Below are 20496 nucleotides of genomic sequence, written 5' to 3'. Positions count from 1 at the left end.
CACCTAAAGTTTTAAAATTTTGTCTTTTGGATCTCTTTTCTTCATCTTCTTTTAAAAATGGAATCAACATGGTAATATCTCAGTATGTGCCTTGAGGTTTCCTGAACAAAACCGTTACTATTTCTGTCCCTAATTCATCTTCCTGCTTGCCGTCCTGTGGGTATGACATCAATTTATTATAACCAATAATTTACCGTGCTTTCTAGTCACCAAATTACCACCACATGCACTGGTGATTCAGAGGAAAAAGTTAGTATATGCAAGTAATGCCAGTATGCCCATTGGTGGTATAAGGAAAAGCCTGGTCTTTGTTTATTTCTCCTTCAATACAAACATACTTATGACTCTGTGAAGTCTGTGCAGAGCTTCCAGGGGAAGCGGAGGAAACACTGCTCCACCAGGTTTTTACAGCTCCTGTTGAAAGATGCAGTACTCACACCTGGAGGGGGCTGAGATGAACTAGAACAAGCCTACGGTTCTGAGCACACCGCTCATCAGCATTCAGCATCTAATGCAAACACACACACACTGGGTTGGCTCTGAGTAAAGAACTTCCATTTTGGAGATGGTTTAATATTCATCCATCTGCTATGTTCCTACTAAGGTCTTCTTTTCTTTTCTTTCTTTCTTTCTTTTTTTTTTTTTTTTGTTGTTGTTATTGTTTTTTGGGGGGCAGGGTTTGTCTGTGTAGCCTTGGCTGTCCTGGACTCGCTTTATAGACCAGGCTGGCCTCAAACTCACAGAGATCCGCCTACCTCTGCCTCTGCTACCATAGTGCTAGGATTAAAGGCAAGTACCACCCTGCCTGGCATTTTATTTTCTATTTTTAAGTACCAACAGCTAATAACAGTAACATGTACCTTCCTTCACATAATAATTGCACTGATAGGTAAGTAAGGTTTCACTTCAAACCCATGCCCACATCCATGTCCTTTCTCTCCCTGCTAGGACAGGCTCTGAGCTTAGAGGGATGGATTCAGAAATGAAACTGAGGCCATACAGGCAAGGATGGTTCCTGTTCTGTGATGTCAAACTAGACCGGTGAGAAGAAACCGCACAGTTTTCAAATCAGTAAGGGCTAATTCTCAAGAGTCACTTGATCCACTCAAAGATGGACCTGAGCCAATGAAACCAGGTGGAGGATGCCCGAGACACTCCTGACCACCCCTTGATTTACAACAAGGAGGCTAAGGAACACTCCTGCTCAGCCATATGACCACTACTGAGCCTGCTTCCTGTGAGACTGTGAGAATGTTCTGGAAAGAAGCAAGCAGTAAACCATGGTGCTAGAACTCCGGTAGAAGCAGCAGTCCTACATGAATGAAATGGCTACAGAAAGAAAACAGGCTTTATCAGCTCTGAGAAAACATGTCATTTCTGGGTTTTATCCCACACAAAACTACTACTTATGGAGGGTGGGAAAGGGAAGATACAGCGAGGGGATAACATTTGGGATGTAATCTGAATGAATTATAATAAAGATTTAAAAAAAGGTTTTTCTTCTCATATTTACTCCTATAAATACATATTATAAATACTCATTATAAACATGTTCTTCCCTCTCCTAAACTTCAAGCAAAATTTATAGCTTGGGCTTGTCCATTTACTTGTGCCATAGAGAGACCTGGTTCCAAATCAAAATTTTACTTAAGAGAAACCAAACAGAAAACAGCATAGACACTGGAAAAGCTCCTAAGAAGACATCTGAAACAAATCTGCCTATTTCTCACAGAGATTCTATCCCTGACAAATAGCTTTATATTAACACAAGATCTACGAGTAACCCATTAGGCAAAACAGGAATTCAAGAATCTACAGGTACAAACACAGGAGAACACACAGCGCAGACAGGAATAGGAACAATTTACTTTCAGCTAATAACAGCAGAAGGAATGGTCAGGTTACAGAGCCACTTAGCCAGCACCACAGTGTGACGCAGCCAGGAGCCACCGGAGACTGTACGACCAGTGGGCGTGCATGAAGTGGTATGAAGTGGACAGGGGTCTTACTCTGAGGAGCTTCCCGCAAAGGTGCTTACTAGCTTTACATGAACTTTATTTAAAAGGAATAGCTAAATGCAGAGTGTGGCCAGCACCACCAATGGAGCAAAGCAGAGCCACACAGAGCTCAGTGCACAGCACTTCTGCACTTTGTCCACCCCAGGTCACAATGTGGACCGACTCACAGGAAACAAACCCAACCGACTAGTCCTTTAGCCTGTGAGACCTAAGAGTGCCACTCATAAAAATCAACCTGAGCACCTGTTTCAGATTGGACATGACATGAGCAATGTAACTCTCAGAACATTTGACACTCCATTCATTTTAAGAAAATGAAGACTTCCACACAGATTTTAAAAGTTAAAAAAAAAATTATCTATGTGTGTGCTATGAGGCTTTTTCTATTTAAAAAAGGTTAAATACAGATGTTCATGAGACTACAAATTTAATGTCTGACAGGGAAAAAACAACTAAATACAAACTAAACAAAAAAACTAAACAAAAACAACCAATATAAGGTAAATCACTACATAACAATAAAACATATTTAAGTCAAGTTAAGAGAGGAGGGGGAAAAGTGGTAAAGGAATCTGTACTTCCTGTGTTGAGTTTCCAGGGTAGTTGAGTTTTTGAAACTGCTTCAACAGCGCAGTGCTGACTGCAGAACACACACAGCAGCACTTCAAAGCTAATGTGTGTGGTGTGTGGGCAAATGTGTGTAATAGCATCAATGTTAAAAACCAACACAGACAGAGAGAGAGAGAGAGAGAGAGAGAGAGAGAGAGAGAGAGAGAGAGAGAGAGAGAGAGAGAGAGAGACGGAGACAGACAGAGACAGAGAAAACTAAGAAGTAACATCAGCTTTAACCTTGGTATAAGATCTATTTACTATTTCAACTAGTATGAGGTCAGCCAGTACACCTTTCATTGGTGAGGATTTTTTAAATTACTTGGACCTAGGAAGTTAGTGACACTCACGATCACATGCTATGACATACAAACAAACGCAGCAGAAAAGGAAACTAAGGGTTCCACTACACCTTGAGTACCAGCCTCTAAAGACTGCCTGCATCAGTGATGAGAAAGCCTGCCCTACTGTGAGTAACAGTGACAACCTGAGGATGTACCAGTGCACAGGTGGATAGGAATATAATCACTTTCAAACTCAAGTCCCTTTTTCTTCAGTTTTAGAACTAGATTCTGTGGCTCAACAAAAATTATAATCCACATTGTAATAAAGAAACACAAAGTCTAGTGCTAAGAGATGAGGATGTCACTGCAGCGGACAGTATATACTTCTCACGCAGGAGGTCCTGCATACGGACAACTGAGGAGGAAGAGGACAGCTCTGTTGTCGGAGCAGAACTGAGCTAGAAACAGCAGTCTCAGAGAGGTGGAGCAGCTTTGGACTGAAGTGTGCGATGTGTCACACGGTAAGTGTCTCCCTGAAGCATAACCACAACCTTACTTAGGGACAATAAACAATTTTACACACATCTGTTATTTGTCAAAGTTATTAGACATATCAATTATCAAACTGTGGTCAAATGCCTAACACAAATAACTGAGAGGAGGAATTACTCATTTTGTGGTTTCATGGTTTCTTAGGTGGACTATGGCAACAGGAGCCTCGGGAGAGGAAAGGTATACGGCCATGCAGGGGAAGGAGAAAAGAACTGTGGGCACAGCTGCCTTTCAGGTCTCCAGCCTATGGCATGGTGCTGCACACATTCAGAGTAGGCCTTTCCCACATACCAGTCCTCTCCTTGTGGACACAGTGGACTTTACTAGCCCTAGGGATGCCTCCATCCAGGCAGCCCAACACTTACTTAACCACAACTCAAACTGAGGTGGGGTGTAGACAGGAGTCTGATATGTATCAGATACAGACTTTACAAAGATGTGATTAATGTTTAAGAAAAGTAGGATATATATAATGGGCAACTTCAGCAGGCAACTAAAACGAACACCAGAAAACTCAAATTATATTATACTAAACTGGATGTGATGGCACCTGCTTATAGTCCCAGAACCCGGGAGACAAGGGTAGGAAGATGTGAGATGTGAGTAGCCTGGCCTGCTCTGTCTCGAGGAACAAAACCAGAGCTGGCAAGATGGCTCAGCAAGTAAAGATGCCCACGGCCAAGTCTGACACAGCCTCTGTTTGATCCCTTGGACCCAAATGATACAAGAAGATAACTGACTCCTCTAAGTCCTTCAGTTTACACACACACACACACACACACAGACACACACACACACACACACACACAAGTAGGGGTGACTAGAATAGAAACACTATTGGGAACATGAGGCAAAGCCAGACTTCTTTATAATAGTATGCTTGAGAGTTAATATGGACAACTACCGTAGAGAAAAATATAGCCATTTCTTATAAAATTACACACACCTACCCTCTAACTCAGTAATTCTACTTCTAGATATTTACTCAAAAATAAAAAACACTATCCATACAAAACTCATATACAAGTTTGTTCATTCATAATAGTAAATAAAAATTTCACCCCTGAACCATTCCATGTGGAACAGTGTTCAACAGTCAAAGACAAGCTACAAATATACACAACCATGTAGATGTGTCTCAAAACCACTTTATAATCGTGAAACAAGCTTTATACAAAGAGCACACATATGGTTCAACAAAATGAAGCCCTACAGGATATAAAAACCATCTCAACAGTCACTGTCTTAAGAACAGAGAGCGTCATGCCAGCTGTGGGAACGCACACCCTTAGTCCCAGGAGAGACGGGCAGATCTCTGAGGTCGAGGCCAGCCTGGTCTACAAATTGAGTCCAGGACAGCCAAGACTACACAGAGAAATTCTGTCTCAAAAACAAACAAACAAACAAAAACAAAAACCAGAATCTAAACCAAAAAACAAACAAACAAAAAACCCCCAGACAAACAAGAGAAAGCGAGGAGACCCCTGGGGAAGCATGTGGAATGGTGGTAACTCACTTGTCAAGAGTGACTGTGCATGTGACTTGTTTACTTTGTTACATGTCAATAGTTTAACTAACTTCACACCAACAGTAAAACCCAGGTAATGTGGGCTTGGGAGATACCTGGGGCAACGACATGTACAGCAAAGGTTTTACTCCCCAAGCCATCTCCCCTGAGTTTGGATCCCCAGCTTACATAGAACACTGGCAATGTGGTTGCTGTAGACACAAGGGTCCCTCCATGTCAATGGAGAGCTCAGTCACTAAGCTCCAGGGTCAATAAGAGACTCTTTCTCAAGAGTAACACAAAAGGGCACTCACCATCAACCCCTGTCCTCCGACCTGTCCACACACAACTTACATAGCACACACCCATGTTTCACATAAAATAGCAGCAAAATCTAGGTAATAGTAGGTACTTTGAAATCATCAGGACAGTATGTTACTGTGGTTTACTTTCAAATGTATAAAAAAATAAGATGGATAAGTAGATGCATCCATCTATAGTTGGTGAACAGAGAGCAGATAAATGAAAATGTTACTGGTAGTCTCTTTTGGTTGAAAACTTTCAAAGTAAAATGTTGTACAAAAAATATAAATGATATTCACATTTCTAACAAAAACAACTTATAACAGAAGGCTAGCATTTAACAAATTTGAAGGAATTAAATTCTTCTAAACGGAAGAAAAGACTCCAGATGAGAAAACAGAGATGTAGGAAGTGTAAAGCATACCAAGTGATAACTTTGAATCTGAACTGAAATATACACTCATGGTATGGGCATGCATGAACCTGTCTCACAGGATACGTAGACAGGTGGCAACAGACCAAACAGCAGGAGTAAAATGGAGTTATGTTCTAAAGTCCATGTACTACTGGGAAATGAGACTTACAGAGTCCTTTATAGGGCAACACTGCATGATACACTCTCTACTATACCAACAGCAGAGGAGACAAACAGAAGAAAACCTGATCTAAAAGGCTGGAGATAGAGAACTGGTCCCAAGACAAACATCAAGTTTAAAAAGTAGCAAAACTGTAGTCTCTAGACCCAAGTATCAGTGATTATTTAAAAACAAGGTAAACAAATGGAATATAATTAAGACTCCCCTTTGTTGTTTGGTATAGGGTCTTATTATACACTCAAGGGCAGTCTAGCTACTGTGCCATTTTCTCCCTAGTGAGAAAATAGGGAGTCTAGGAATGGCAACTCCATTTCCTTTGTGCCAGCCCATGTGACTAGGATCCATCATGGGCAGTGCAGGCGTTAAAAAGCCAGCACTGAATTGCACCAGGCACAATCATGAAGGGGCATCGCCCTCCTGCCTCTCATCTGGCAACTTGAGCCTCACCTCACATCACTGGGCACAGCTCATTTCACTCAGCTGCCAGAAGTGTACTGATCCCCGCTAAGCAGGACCTGTGCAAAACAAAACGCACGGATACTGATCTTCCTTCTGTTTCTATCACAGTGCCCTATGTGCCCCTTTCCTGGGAGACAACGATTGCGGTATGTGTAAGCATACAGAATTTGACAGATATTATATAATCCTTTCACCCAGCTGCCATGGCACAGTATCTCCTTTAATCTTAAAATATAAAGTACAAATAAAAAAATCTAATTAATTTGTATACTCAAAATTAATTTTCAATTATAAATTTACAGCACTTATTACAATGCTTCTTAATGCCATTTGAGTTTTAATATTTTAATTCACATCTTTAGCGCGTGCGTAGCACGTGCATGTGTATGTGTGCACAAATGACAGTATGTCTGTGTAAGTCAGAGGACAACTTCTGGGAATCAGTTCTGTCCTTCGACCATTAAGGTCCCAAGACTGAACTCAGACCATCGGGTTTGGCAGCAAGTGCTTTTGCCCTCTCAGCCATTTTGCCAGGTCTCTGGTTTTGTTGTTGTTTTGGTTTTTTCAAGACAGGGTTTCTCTGTGTAGCTCCTAGAACTTGCTTTATAAACCAGGCTGGCCTCGAACTCACAGAGATCTGCCTGCCCCTGTCTCCCTGAGTGCTGGGGTTAAAGGTATGTGCCATCACACCTGGTTCCGGTCTCTGTTTTTTGATAGAGGGTGTCATACAGTCCAGGCTGGCTTTCATGTCCCAGCACTGCTGCCTCCATGTCCAGAATGCTGGCTTACAGGAATATGCACCACTGTCTCCGGGTAAGTGTAGCTGGGGATGGCGACTAAGACCTCATCCATGCTGGCTGAGCCCTCTACACGAACTACACCGCTAGCCTCTTTCTGCTCTTGACATCGTTTGTTTCCCTTGCATGTGGCCTTGAACACGGTCACATTATATATGATTATCACTGCATGCACAGTCTCTGCCATGGCCTTACATCCTTTCCACAAGGTTCTGAGTAACAATCACCGCATACCCTACTCTGGCTCCCCACAGCCATCTGTTCCTAGCTCACCTGTCCTTCTAAGATACCTTCTGTGCACGCCTCCTTCTGTAGCACAAGCTCTCTAGAGGTCAGAGTCTGTCTTACCCACCTGTGATCTTCTGTGGCTGTCTAAAATTACAAAAATGCTTTATATGTGTACTTTCTATTTTATGTAAAGAACTATTCTGAACTACTCATTTCCTAAACCACTTATGAAGGGTTATGAAGGCAATGTCTGGAGGTAAGGCATAAAAGCAGTACTTGCTGAGGGAAATGAATAAGTTAAATCAAGCAGACAGATGCTGTGCATGTGGCTGATTTTCAACTACCCTCCACTCAACCAATTTTTACTGTCTGTTGAGCTCTCTCCCTCAGGAACCTGCCCATGCTACCCAAGCCTGTTAAGTCCTCCTCAAACTGCTGCCACCCCTCTCCAGCCTGGGAGAAGTGAGGCTCACATGCTCAGTTCCTGCACATTTTGTCTTCCTGGAGCACAACACACACAAGCACAGACCCTGTCTGTTGTTCACCTCTGACTTGGATAAATTTCATAACGTCAAGAATGCATACATTTACTTACCCCAGCATTCTGGCCAAACAGGTCACTATTATATGGGAGGCATTTAATAATGATCCTATGAGCAACAAACGAATGAACAACTCATATAATACTCTTCCGAGCCCTCTTGGGCTTGCTAATACTCACCTAAGTACAGAATGTGGCATGGTGTCCTCTGTGCTGTTTAGACTTGTCTTTAGCATTTTAAAACATCCATTACTGTTATGTGATCTATTAGCATTCCAGATGCCCTTAGGCAAACGAGCTACCATAAAAAGAATGGGAGAGGGAAGACTGAACCCAACCCCTCAAAACATTAGTTGAATAATTTTATATATCCCCATTATATTCAGGTATAAACCTGTCCACAATTAGTATTATTAAGACACAAAAATGGGAAGTGCCACTTGTCTAAATTACCAACAGCAAGAAACATGGTATCAGATAAAAATTCCTCAGCTTGAATTAAACAGAAACAGCTTTAAAAAGAATCTCTTCTCAGGATGAACACATGATGCCACAACGCAATTATTAGCAAGAGGTCTACTCCCAGCACTAAGAAAAACAAGGGGAAGAATGGGGAGGAAGGGTGTTAAGGAGAAGGATGCAGATTTAAGTAGCTTTGCAGATGAGTAGAGACTTCAAAGCTCAAAGCAAATGAAGCACACAAGCACTGTGCTCTGATGGTGCGGCTGTTTCTCACAGGAATTCAGGCAACAATTCCAAAGCCACTAATCAGGAATACTAGTAGATAATGTCAGGTGCTAAAGCCAGGCTTCTAAAGCTTCCATCCAAATGAGAAGTTGGCAATTAAGCAAAGGAAGGCAGCTACAATCATCCATGCGGTAGAGATTAGAACTCAGGACAGCAGTTTACGTAATACAGATCCAGATGGTCACAGAGAGAAATGTTTATGGCTGTGGATAAACACACACATGACTTAGCACTCATGTGTGTCCTTGCTCTACCACCTGAGGGATGCGAGACTTCCTAATACCAGATCTTTTTTGTTTGTTTGTTTTTGCTTTTGTTTTTGGAGACAGGGTTTCTCTGTGTAGCCCTGGCTGTCCTGGACTCACTTTGTAGACCAGACTGGCCTCTAACTCAAGAGATCCACCTGCCTCTGCCTCCTGAGTGCTGGGGCTAAAGGCGCATGCCACCACACCAGCTACAAGATCTTAAACTCTAGTTAAGGCATCCACAGAGGAGCCTAAATTCCCTAAGAAATTGAAGATTCTAGGACACAATAAAAAGTGTGGACAAGAAGAAAGAGCATCTTCTAGTGCTAGGCAGTGAGAAAGGGCAAAACAAGGAAGACATGATCAGCTGGGAAAGCTTTCAAAGGGAAATGACAGCAATTTCAGTGGTAAATCATGCACATACATACTCCTGAAGATGAGAGAACAGAGTGATGCTGGCTAGGCCTGGTGGCTCACATCTCGCTCAGCGCTTGGGAGGCCAAAGCACAAGAGCTACCATGAGGCTCAGACTAGCCTGGGCTAGAAAATGAGTTCCAGGTCAGCCTAAGCTACACAAAGAGAGACCCCGTCAAAAACAAAGCACACCACCACAAAGAATCCTAAAATACGTCACCATCCCAAGCTCAAAGAGGCTGGATAACGACCCCTTGCTTTCCAGGATATACTGACTCCCCTTCCCAAGGGCTTAGGAAAAAAAGCCAGGAGTGAAAGTGACTTTCTTATGGAGAGGCCTGCTGCAGCCCATAGCCAGGTCAGCATCGCTGGTGACAATGCAGCTGGCAGCACACTCCTTGACACATGATGAGGAAAACAGCTTTCTGCCTGAGGTCTCTTTCAAACACCCTAACACCAGTCTAGCTGTGAGGAAGAAAACATCAGCTGAGTCCCAGTTGAGGAAATTTTACAAAATATGTGACTGTGGAGGTCATCAAAAACAAGGAAGCCTAAGACACTGTCACAAGCAAGAGGAACCTGAGGAGATGCATTAGAAAACGGACAGAGGCCTTTAATCCCAGTACTTGGGAGGCAGAGGCAGGCAGATCGCTGTGAGTTCAAGGCCAGCCTAGACTACAAAGTGAGTCCAGAACAGTCAAGGCTACACAGAGAAACCCTGTCTCGAAAAACCAAAAAAAAAAAAAAAAAAGAGAACGGACAGTACACAAACTACAGCTGGACACTGTAGCACAAGCCTAGCCCTAGTACTAGGGGAGCTAAGGCAGGAGAAGCCTGGGCAGTATTTTAAAAAGAAAAGAAAAACTCATATAAATAATGGACTTTGTCTTTATAACTTCTCTGCAAATCTAAGTTTACCTCAAACAAAAATTTTAAAGGCTGGAGAGATGGTTAGGCAGCTAAGAGCACTGGCTGCTCTTCCAGAAGACCTGGTCTGACTCCCAGCACTCACATGGTCATCACCACCAAACCCTCCAGTTCTAGGGAATCCAATGTCCTCTTCCAGCTTCCAGGGGCACAAGGCGTGCATGTGGTCCATAGGCATGCATGCAGGCAAAACACTCACAAACATAAAAATAATTTTTAAAAACCAAAACCCTTCAAAGACAATCAAACAACAAACTGGTTCCTTTAGCTACCATTCTCCAGCGTGGCCTCAGTTAGACTCAGAAGCACAGCCTGGACACATGTCAGAACATCTCCCAAGCCAGGCACGAAAGCATGCCTAGAACCTCAGCACCTGAGTGGCAGAAGGAGCAGGAGTTCAAGGTGAGCTACATAGCAGCAAGTCCAAGAACAGGCTGAATCATGAGAACTTATTTTTTTAAAAGGTGTGTGTATGCGTTGGGGGAGGGGTGCAGGGGGTGTGCTGGCAAGCTCTGTTAAGAGGGCTTGCTGCTCTTCCAGAGGACTTGAGGTTGGTTCCTAGCACCCACACTGGGCAGCTCACAACCACCTCTAGCTCCAGTGTTCCAACACCTTCTTCTGGCCTCCATGAGTACGTACACACACACACACACACACTCTCTCTCTCTCTCTCTCTCTCTCTCTCTCTCTCTCTCTCTCTCTCTCTCTCTCTCTTCATAAGACATACTCTTTCCCATGATGTACCCAGATGTGCAATTAAGACCTGAAGAGGTGGGGCCTTGGCTTTTGGGCTGGGGAAGTACTTCAATGACAGACCATGTCTAACATGTACAGGGCCCTGGGATCCATCCGAAGGCCAGCAGACAGACAGGGAGAAGGCCTCTCTAAATTCCCATTCAGAGCACAGTGGCACATACTTGCGATGCCAGCCCTTGGGAGACTGAGGCAACAAGAGTATTGTGAGTTTGAGGCCAGTTTGGGCTATTTAGTAAATCCCTGTTGCAAAACAAACAAAAAAGCAAAACCAAAAAGCCCCTAAATGACTGATCCATGCTCAACTCTGGGGACACAGTGGCTCTGGTTTTTAATACAGGACATGGGGGAACCTTGAGACGAGATGATGCAGAACCTGTGGTCTGGGGACCGCACTGTAACTACATCAGGCATAAGAATGGCAGTGCTCACTGTGTGTCTGGTACTTTGCACAACATATTCACAAGGCAAGGGTCCTGTTATTAGAGATGGTAACTGAAGCAAGAGCAGCCCTCAGCTCTATCACGGAGCTAAGTCCCCAAGCCCCATGTCTTTAAAAGTAATACAACGGTGTGCGTGTTTAGGGGGGCGGGTGTTGTTTGTTTTGCTTTCCTTAGGAAATAAATGCCAGACGTCAAAGAAGTAACTCTGCACAGATATCTTTACCCCACAGTAGTGCAGCCCGCTCCCAGAGATGCCAGCAGGAGAATTAGCATTCAATTGCTATGTGAATGCTGACAGAATCTCGCTACCCAGGAAAAGGGTTGGCTGTAATGGTCCCGTTACACATTTTTTACAGTCTGACATGGCACATTATAAGCTTGCTCAATGATAAACTCTTTATGAGAGCGAGAAGTCTGCAGCCTCTAGAACAAAGACCTCTTCTGTCTTGATTTCCTAGAAGTCAGTAAGCTACAAATCACATCCTGTACAATATCCACTCAGAGGATCCAGTCCTGAATCGCTTTGCCCAGTTTCCCAGAGCATGGAGCAGTCCACAGGACAGACAACCACAACAAAATCCTTTCATTTTTAGATGCCTCTGCATTCTAACTGACCCACTCCACTTTTGGAATTAGACTTATGCAGCAGTCCAGGCTATCCTCAAACTTACTACCTAGTGAAGGATGACCTTAAACTCCTCCACTCCTGGCTCTAACTTTCTAAATTCTGAAATAATTTTAGAGGGGCTGGTGAGATGGCTCAGTGGGTTAAGACACTTCCTACCAAGCCTGATGGCCTGAGCTCAGTATCTGGGGCACACATGGTAGAAGGAAAGAACCAACTCCATGGGTTTTCTTCTGGCTTCCACACATATACGGTGGCTGGCGTGCGTGCCACCATTTTATTACAATGTAATAAAAATGTACTGAAAGCATTCCCAATTATAGAGTTGTAAACAAGAGAGGAGCACCTACCACCCTGTTTCACACCCTACGTAACACTGACACGCATGTCAAATGAGGACATTGACATCCGCACACCACTAGTCACTGAGCTGTAGACTATGCCCACGAGCCACCAGCCTTCCTGCCCACGCTCTCTTTTCTTCCAATCCAGCGGCCCACACTGAATGGAGCCTTCATGTCTCCTGTAGTCTCCACTTAGTCTCCCCATCTGTCCTTGCTTTTCATGACCTTGACCCTGGAAGAAACACTCATCAGGTGTCTTGGAGGAAGTTCTATACCTTAGTTTCCACTTTAGTCTTGATTGGTCTGGGGTTACAGATTTAACATGAAGGAGGTTAGCTGTGCTCACACTCCATCACACTGGAGAGTGTTATCATAGACACGCCATCCCACTGTGACCCTCCTGGTGGATGCGGACTCAGAAGTCACACTGCTAATTGCTAAAGCATGTATCTAGCTCCATAAACGAACTTTAGGTTACTTAGTAGCCAGTCTAAAAAGCTACACCATGTAAACAGTTAGCTGTAATCCAGCCCTCAGAAAGTGGAGGCAGGAGAACTGGAAATGTAAGGCCAGCCTAGGCTACATGATGACAAAATTAACAAGAAAGAAAAGAAACCTTATCAAAACCTTGGGCTTGCCATCTCCTGTGAGTTATGTCTTCTCATGATGTCACTCAGGGATTGCTGCTGTCCCTCATTCTCATTCATTTTTATTTGACCATACAAGTTATGACTGTTAACACGGCTCAGAGAGGAAAAAAGGAGCATAAATAACAGTAAGCTTATAAAGCATAGCCCAGGGAGAACGTTTGTCACCAAGTCTGGCTTCTCCAATTAGTTATAGACTATACTTACTGGAAAACCAAAGTCAAACTTTCTGCTACTCAGAACAAAGGTTAAATGGGAATGTAAGTTAACAACACCAAGTTCTACTTGGTTCCAAAGCACCACTATCTCCTAAGAAATAAATGTCCTCTAAGCGTGAGTATTTAGTGGTACAGGAATCATCAGAGAAACCTGCACTACAGTAGACAGGAAATCCACCCCATCAAGATGCCAGGTCTAGGTCTGAGAGTGGAGACTGCTTCTCCCAGTTCTTCAGGCGAACCTCCTGTAAAGCCACCTTGGTGTGAGATCTACAGACAACTCCAGCACTTGACATATACACACATACAACATTCTCATTAAACAAAGTCCCTCTGTTGCTCAAGATTGAGGCACCTCGGTTTACAACACTTCTAAACCGTGAGCAATTTTACCCCATTTCCCTAATCCAGGCAATGCTGCTGTTGCCACCAGTACTGCACTGTCAACTTCATTCTTGACTTTGTCCCCTCACACGCTATGCTGAATACACCAGTGTAATTTACCAATAAGGATGATTAAATATCAGAACTAAAACTTACATTGGTTATTGCCATCCACCCTCTTAAAAGTGGGGGAGGTATCATAGCTACATTGTCTGAAGCAATCTAAAAATGTGCTTACTTAACATTATATGTACTAAAGTTGGATATTCTGGAAATCCAATTATCTTTAGAGAAAACAGAACCATATAGTGAGGAATAGGCTCTACATTCTGCTGGAGGAATTACGGTGATAACATTTGCAATCTCAATTTTTCAACTACACAGGAAATGCCACATTAAAGTTAAAAATGCCATTTTAAGGTTAACAACAACAACAACAACGAATGTGACTATCTTATCTCTAAAGAACCCTTGTGTCAAGTACACATAACAGACTGAACAGAAAAAATGATGATCATCCAATAATAAAAGTGATTAAGAAATAAAGCCTAGAATAGCTTTAACACATGCCTACCAGACTCAAGACTTATGAAGACATGTACTAATCTGCCTTTCTCACACACATAACCCACCTATACACTATTTCAGAGATACTACTCAAGATTAACACTGACAGCAAATCACAGATCCAAAGCAACTAACTGTTCTAACTCCAAGAAGAGAGATTCCAATTCAATGCTGTTTTTACCAATTATAGTCAAATACCTGTTCATACAGGTTACACTCTGTATAGAGAGTTGTCAAGAAATGGCTGTTTTCCAATACCCAAGGATACCCTCCCCGACCAGCCCTCTCATCTCACAGGACTAAGTCTTATCCTGCTCTAGTCATGAAAACACACATCGCCACAATCCTTGAAACCATATTCCCTTATTGGCAATTTCTACCCTTGGTCCATTCAGAAAAAAAAAAAAAGAAGAAAAAAGAAAAGAAACAAACAAACAAACAAAACAAAACAAAAACTAGTTCTGGAAGTCAGGTAATTTGCTGCACAAGACCACACAGCTAAATGACAAGCCCTGTGATTCAAGCCCAGGCACATCTGTCCGCACTGGCTCTTGCCATATGTCAACTTGTGTGCTACACGGGCCTCTCCATCCACCGCCTCTCATGCTAGCCATTTTGCTGTTTGTTTCTTTGCACTCCAGCCTGTTCTAGAGTAAAAGAGAGTAGGGTTCTCTTTGTTACTTTTCTGTTGCTATGATAAAACACCATGACCAAGGCAACTACTAAAATAAAGCATCTAATTTGGGGCTATGGTTTCATGGGGTCTGTGACGGCAGGACAAAGGCATAGCAGAAGGAACAACAAGGCACTTACATCTTGATCCTCAAGTCTGAGGCACAGAATGGCCAGAAATCTCCAAGCTCACCCCCAGCGACACACCTCCTCCAACAAGGCCACACCTCCCAATCCTTCCCAAACAGTTCCACCAACTGGAAACCAAGCATTCAAACACGAGCCTATGGAGGCCATGCTCATCCAAACCACTACAAGGGTCTATGTAGTCACCAGAACTGTGCACTGCTAACAGAAGAGGCTACAAAGTTTTATTTTATTTTAATTTTTTAAAAGATTTATTTATTTATTTATTTATTTATTTATTTATTTATTTTATTTTCTGAGTGCTCTATCTGCATGTACACCTACAGGCCAGAAGAGGGCATCAGGTCTCAGTATAGATGGTTGTGAGCCACCATGTGGTTGCTGGGAATTGAACTCAGGTCCTCTGGAAGGGCAGACAGTGCTCTTAACCTCTGAGCCATCTCTCCAGCCCCAACGTTTTATTTTTTAAATGAACATGTTGTAACTCACTGCTTAGAAGTCTTCCAAATTTTTAGGATGTATTTGTTTGACTTCTTAAAGTATTAAAAGATATTCAGAATAATGTATGTAAATGAAAAGACACTTTAAGCTGTGAACCTAGCATCTAGCAAAAGGATGATCTTAGGTGATAGCAATGGAAAAAAAAAACTAATAAAAAACTTCTGTCCTCCATAAAAGTATAAAGAGTATTGGTAAGAAAGCCCAGAAGTAGCCATTCAAGGCTATGAATTTCAGCTAAATGCCTGAAATAACCCAGGGAGCATTTATGCAAGAGAAACAGCTAAACTGCAAACAGTAAGCTGTATGGCCTTGGAACTACCCTCTATCCAACTCATCTTCCAGATCTACTCTAGCCTTGCCTAGGACCACAGCAAAAATGAGCAGCCTGGAAGTTCCTGGAGGGGTCAGAGAGAGGCATGGACTTCCTTCAAACCCCACTCCAGCACTAGAAGAAATGGTTAAGAGCATTTGATGCTCTTGTAGAGGACCTGGCTTCAGTTTCTTGTATCTACACTGGGTGGCTCATAACTGCCTGTAACGCCAACTCTTGGGGGATCCAATATTCTCATTTGGCTTCTACGGGTGTCTGCACTTGCACGCACATACCCACATACAGACAAACATGCATACACATAATTAAAAGCACTATTTCTAAAAACAAAACAAAACCTGTCATTATCTTCCTTGCCTGGCAGGTTTCCTCAAATACAACACTTGGCAAAGTTTTTCACCAGACTCCAAGCTTTCTGGTTGCCAACAGCATCTCTGGGTTACGATAAGGGTGAACGGATAGAATTTGCTCCAGATGACTGTCACATTGTCCACAGACAAGACTAATGAGAAAGCGTTTATAAAAAGGGGGTAGCCGCCCCCTGCAGGCTACAGCCCTCGGGAGAGCTGGTCCTGGTGGCATGAGAGGGGGAAAGCTGGCCCCGCCCCTTGCTGGGTGCAGCATTAGGTGAGCTAGCCAGGGCAGTGCTGGAGAGCTCACGCTGGTGGCAAGGGCTCAGGAGAGCTGGCAGGCTGACCACGTCAGCGACCCCTCAGGGCCCCAGATCCAGAGGTTTGAGTTGGCCCACCCTCACATGTACTCCATCTATGAACTGCTGGAACATGGGAAAGGCCTGGGCAGATCCTGGAGATCCAAATCTTTGGGAACTCTATGACACGGCAACAACAGGAATCCAGGAGGAGTCCTGGTGAAGATCCAGTATTGACAGTGGCAGACGCCAGGGGCTTTGAACCAGACTAATAACCCACTGCAAAGGACATTTGCAAGTAGAGACGTTTAGACAAAAGGGTATACTGTGTGACATGCCGTGATACCACGGCAAGATGTTTTTTGGTGTTTTTTTTTGGGGGGGGGGAGGTTGTAAAGGTGGATATGAAAGGACAGGGAGATGAGTAGGATTGGGGTGCATGATGTGAAATTCATAAAGAATCAATAGAAAGTTTAAAAGGTGGGAGACAGTTGCCTGGTGTGGTGGTACATGCCTTTAATGCCAGCAGTTATAAGGCAGAGGCAGGCAGATCTCTGAGTTCAAGGACAAGCTGGTCTACAGAGTTCCAGGACATCCAGGACTACACTAAGAAACCCTGTCTTGAAAAACCAAAAAAGAAGAGGAGGAGGAGGAGGAGGTAGAAGAGGAGGAGGAAAGGAAAGGAACAAAAACAAAAACAAAACTGTTCCCAACTCTGCATCTCACAAACTCTTAAGTAACTTGAGGTAACAGCTTCCACCCATGTGAAGGGCACCAAACCTACTCAGAGTTTACGCTTCTAGACTAGTTCTTACTTTGCTTTAACTTCTCTGTAAAACTAAAATCATTTAAAAATCAAGCGCTTAAAAGGCATTTATTAGCAATTACCAGCAATAATAAAAAAATAAGCTTAGAAATAAATCTGGCTTTGACAACTGTGCCTCATGAGTCATTTTAATTACACAGCTACTGCCTGAGGAATTATTTCAACTTCAAGGCAATTTTTTTTTAAATTACTCTTCTGGCTATGCTTACAATAGAGCAAAATAAATACCTTCCAAGACTCAAAGCTTAACATAATTATCTTATAGAAAGTTTAAGGAAGGATTAATCCTGCCTGACTGTTGAACATGGAATCTCTTAGTGATGAGGGAGGGGCCTAGGTATCAGACAGGCTGACTGAATGGTAAATGTTCCAGATAAGCATTTCTTTTTTTAATTTAGTATTTCTTTTTCATATAATTTATTTTCTTAATGTGCATTAGTGTTTTGTCTGCATGTGTGTCTGTGTGAGGGTGTAAGATCTTAGAGTTACAGACAGTTGTGAGCTGCCACGTGGGTGCTGGGAATTGAACCTGGATCCTTTGGAAGAACAGTAAGTGTTCTTGACCACTGAGCCATCTCTCCATCTCTCAGATATGCATTTCTTAACTACCACCACCTCCTCCTCCTCCTCCTCCTCCTCTCCCCGCCCCCTCAGGGTTACAGCATGCACTACCACACGCAGCAGTTTAAGAAAGAAGAGTTTCTTAAAACACTAAAAAGTGAATGGGCTCTGCTCTTCCAGATGACAGCTCAGTTCCAGGAGATCCAACCCCCTCTCTGGTCTCCATGGGCACTGTACACACGTGGTGCGTAGACATACATGAAGCTAAACACCCATACACATTAATACAAAAAATTAAAAAGCACACACCATCAAAGAATGGTTATGTTAAATTAGATTTAGACTCAAAACTGGCCAATATTTTAAAGTTCTACAATTCAGTGAAGGTAAAAAGACAAAGCACACAGTCCAGAAGACACTGTGTTGAGAACACAGCACTTGAACAAAATCCTAGGACAGAGAGACAGCATTCTCTCTGAAACATGGGCCACAGCGATGAACAGGCAACTCACAGAAAAGAACTCTGAGCATAGCTGACCGGAGGAAAGTCTGGCACACGCCCAGGGAAGGGAAGGAAACTCAGTGTCATCATACGGCATTTAAAGAGCTGCAAAGCAGTAGGGACATCGCCGCCTGCCTGCCCCACATTCCTGGGGACAGCTGCCTGTGGCTGCTCTTACTGACCCAGCTCCCTAGGCAAAAGAAAACACCAGGGAGAGGTGCTTGCCTATCAGAGTCTCTGAGCCAGTAAGGTGCAAAGTTGAAGTGTCCTCAATATCGATGATCACAGATGCTCCCGCCCATGGATGGGAAATCACCCCTCAGTCTTTCAAGTCCTGGAGCTCTAGACTCCACTTTATACCTACAATTTGGTGCTGATGTTAAAGTTCAAAGTTCTTGGTCTAACTCAAGCTACTAACTCCATCCAGTAGTACCTATAAGATATTAATGACTACATCCAGACACAATTTTTTTTTTTAATTCCCAAAAGAAGGCTGGGTTGGGTAGGAGTGGTAGCCAATGCCTGAAGCCAGTGAGTCGCAGGCCAGCCTTCACTATAGAGTGAGACCCTGTCCTTCTATAAGTGGGCACACATAGAAGTGTTAGCCATAGCGGCTTATACCTATAATCTCTGCACTGTGGGGCAGAAGGCCCCACAGCATTTTGAGGCCAGTCTTAGCTGCAGAGTAAGATCACCATCAATCAGCCTCTGCTACCAAGGAGACCCTGTCTCAAAACAGCAAACAACAAAAAGCAAGCTTGCCCTCTGGAATGTCAGCAAGACAAAACAGTCCAAAATGTACAAAGCATTATATGTTTTAGCCACAAAGAACTATGTTATGGTCATAATGATTTAATTAAGGATGGAGAAAATGCAGAAACACTGCCAGCTGTAATCTACTTAACAGCATGAAATCCTTAACTGGTTTCTGTGGTGGTTTATATAGGAATGGCCCCCGACAGGCTACTATGTTTGACTGCTTGGTTGCCAGTTAGTGGAACTATCTGGGAAGGATTAGAAGATGTGGCCTCGTTGGAGAAGAAATGTCATTGGGGGTCAGCTATGAGGTTTCAAACCCCTGACAGGACCTGTTTTTTCTCTCTGCCTGCCTGCTGCCTGCGGATCAGGATGTAAAGAAAGCTCTCAGCTCCTGCTCCAGAGCCATGCCACCTGCTCTCCACCAACTCGTTCAAGGACTCACCATCTGAAACTGTATCAAGCCCCAGTAAAATGCACTCTGTTCTAAGCTGCTCTGCTCATGGTATCTCTTCACAGCAACCGAACAATAACTAAGAAGCTTTCTTCGCTGCAAAATTTTATGACAAAAGACATCGATCTTCCAGGCCCGGGGAACAACCACCAGACAGTGGAGGTAGGCAGAGAGGGCAAGGTACAAGGAGATCAAAGAGCTCCCTCAAATCATTTTTAGCATTTAAAATGCACCTTTGTTAATTTAAATTTAAAAATTATGCCTGGCATGGTGGCTCACACCTGTAATCGAAGCACTTAGGGAGGTTAAGGCAGGAGGATCTCTGTGAGTTCGAGGCTAGCCTGGTCTACAAAGCGAGTCCTGGACAGCCAAGGCTACACAGAGAAACCCTGCCTTGAACAAAACAGAACAAACAAACAAACAAAAAATTAGATGAAGACCATTCCCATACATTTAAAAAATGTCTGTTTGCCTAAAAATGCAAGCAGAAGAAACAAACTGATTGGAAGACACTTCCAGTTGCAAGCTGCAGGTCAGGGGAGGCAAGCACGGGCAAGAGAGTATGCCCCTTCCCTCAAGAAAGAGCTGAGCCACATAGGAGGGCAGCTCTTGTTTGGGGCAACAGGGCTCACAGTTCCTTCTGCTCCCCACAACCACCGATAGCTGACCAAATGAAACACAACAACCCATTGCATGCTACTGTTATTAGATCCTGAAACTACAGGGAAGAAGCACACATGAGCCAATAAAACAGAAAAACCCCAAACTAACTGATGCCCTCTTAGTAAAGAGGAAATACCTGCCAGCCGACTTCCTTCAAGGTTTCATGTGTTAAAACAATTCAGAATTGCCTGTGACCTAATGTGAAAGAAATGACTATATCATAAAC

General features: G+C 43.3%; 1 protein-coding gene across 1 annotated transcript in view; it reads right to left on the bottom strand.

Annotated features, from left to right (window-relative positions):
- The window catches only part of CHSY1 (chondroitin sulfate synthase 1), a 60675-nt gene that overhangs the window by 22899 nt on the left and 17280 nt on the right, over positions 1-20496 (bottom strand). The gene's annotated exons all lie outside the window — the stretch shown is intronic.

This window comes from Acomys minous (assembly GCF_964271855.1).
Source record: "Acomys minous genome assembly, chromosome: 2".
Taxonomy (NCBI): Eukaryota; Metazoa; Chordata; class Mammalia; order Rodentia; family Muridae; genus Acomys; species Acomys minous.
This window is presented reverse-complemented; position numbering and strand designations above follow the sequence as displayed.